Genomic DNA, 2,100 nt, shown 5'->3' on the forward strand with positions numbered 1-2,100 from the left:
AATTAAAAGCATTTTACAAAAATACTGATTTGATGAAGGGACTATTGAAAAGACTCACCGTAAATACTACAACTTATACAAATGAAACAATTATACAGGGTTGGAATATATCTTCTCCAGCCGTAAATAGTAATAGACTGCACCTTCGCAGAGAATCCTACCAAAATGCAGGTAAAACAAAAGAATGACGGACAGAGGAAAGGAAGGATTTCGACAGGAGGTTGAGAATAAACTATATCTCTCTCTCTGGCCATAAGCGTATTGTCAAATCCCAGAACCCTCAAGGGATTCACTAATATAACAAAGTAGTCGAATTGAGATATGTACATCTATATTATTCTAATTGTAGAACAATGAATACAACAATACTACGATGATAACAATCCTTATCAAGATTGAATTAGACCAAGAAATAGTTTACATAAAATCTATGTCCCAATATTAACTACATGGCATATGATCTCATGAGACTCTGTTGAGACTCAAATTAACTAAGAAAAACAACATCACAGTGTAAAGTTCAACGGAGGAATTTAAAATACATTTATACAGTAGCATGATTATTAAAATGATACTTAATAACTAAATCGAAATTTTATAACAAGTTCCAAATTGAGAAGTTTGTATACATTCTTCCGAAGCAACATCAAAAACGAACCCTGATAGGTTCGCGTGGAAATAAAGAATTCAAGTTATGAGAAATCGTAGAGGAGGGATTTCGTAATGTGAATGCCAGAAACCTTGCGGACAAAATAGCCATCGAATATGGTTAAATGAAATAAGAATCCAACATGTAGGATAAATGTTGGAATCAAAGTGTTGAAAACCCAAGATTAAGATCCATTGAAATTTCAACTAAGGCTTTGTAAACACCATTACGGTAACCTGAAGGAAAAATGGCGTAGGTTAATTAGTACTGAGTTAAAAAGGAAGATAAAAAATGACAAATATATTGGTATGGAGTCATAGAAAAACACTCGTTACCTGTAGGAAGGCCGCATGACAATCTCTACGTGTGGCTTTCCTGCAAAGGAGTAAAAGGGTAAGGATTAACCTTGTCAATAAAACTAGAAGTAGTAGTACACAAAATACAAGATACCCAGATCATAAGATGAGATATGAGAGCTCTGGTTACAATTACAGGTTGAGAATATACTAAAATTCTCCAAAGCCACCTATAAACAAAAACAAATGCCATGTTACAAGATAAAAAAAAGATTACACTGGCAGGGGAAAAGAGTCGAGTCAAGTAGACTAGAAGTAAAAACCCCAAATTTGCTGCCAAGGGTTTAAACCAAAATCTCGAATTTAACTCTACAGAACCCATGAATCATATCTTATGCCCAAAATCCCGTAAAACGATAGACTATGGCAACCATAGAAGAATACTATAATCGCTATTATGAAAAGCTTGTAAACTGAGAACTTCAAACTATAAAGGTGTCAAATGGCCCAATTGTATACCGAAGTGAAAGAGAGCTCAAAATATTGATAATATTACCTATTCACTGGACGAGAGCAATGTGAAAATGAAAAACCCCAATTCTCCTTCGCCATCCTGAGAACGAACGAGTCGGAGTTTAAAAGAAGCAAACGAAACTACCATGGGAATAGCCTAGAAACTTTGGTACCGGTATACACGCACCTGTAAATTTAAGGGCTGAACATGCCAACGACTCAGGGTGTCGATCCAACCAGGATGCCAAACACATGGGTAGAATAAGCCTCACCTGCGGCCATAAACCAAACAATTAGTAATTAAAGGGAACGAAATTGCCAACAAGAAAACCATATAAATTTTGAAAGGCATTATCAATGTAGATTCACTAAAAAAAGGTGAAAGTACGTTATGAAATGAAAAATGAAATGAAATTTTAACGTCAATCGTCACATTAGGGATTATTAGGTTTTTTGTTTTTTTTTAATTTAATTTTTTTATTATTTAAATTAATGATGAGTTGATTCAACTTTCTAATAATTTTTTTACTGAAAAGATAATGCCAAGGAATTGATATTAACACACTGTAACTGTTTCTGATGTCTATGAAAGCATCATATTCCAATATGAAATGTTTTTTCCGATTTCACTGCCCAGAAGTG

At 34.0% G+C, this 2,100-nt stretch overlaps 1 long non-coding RNA gene across 1 annotated transcript; it reads right to left on the reverse strand.

Annotated features, from left to right (window-relative positions):
- Positions 1–569: 569 nt before the first annotated feature.
- On the reverse strand, positions 570–1,816 carry LOC149158311 (uncharacterized). The gene is made up of 4 exons (XR_016262033.1): positions 1,646–1,816; positions 1,502–1,558; positions 985–1,024; positions 570–885 (listed from the first exon to the last, which is right to left on the reverse strand). It is a non-coding gene; the product is annotated as an uncharacterized LOC149158311 (long non-coding RNA).
- Positions 1,817–2,100: the final 284 nt, after the last annotated feature.

This window comes from Pinus tabuliformis, chromosome 5_2 (genome assembly GCF_031772625.1).
Source record: "Pinus tabuliformis cultivar Carrire ecotype Pingquan chromosome 5_2, CPIR1, whole genome shotgun sequence".
NCBI lineage: Eukaryota > Viridiplantae > Streptophyta > Pinopsida > Pinales > Pinaceae > Pinus > Pinus tabuliformis.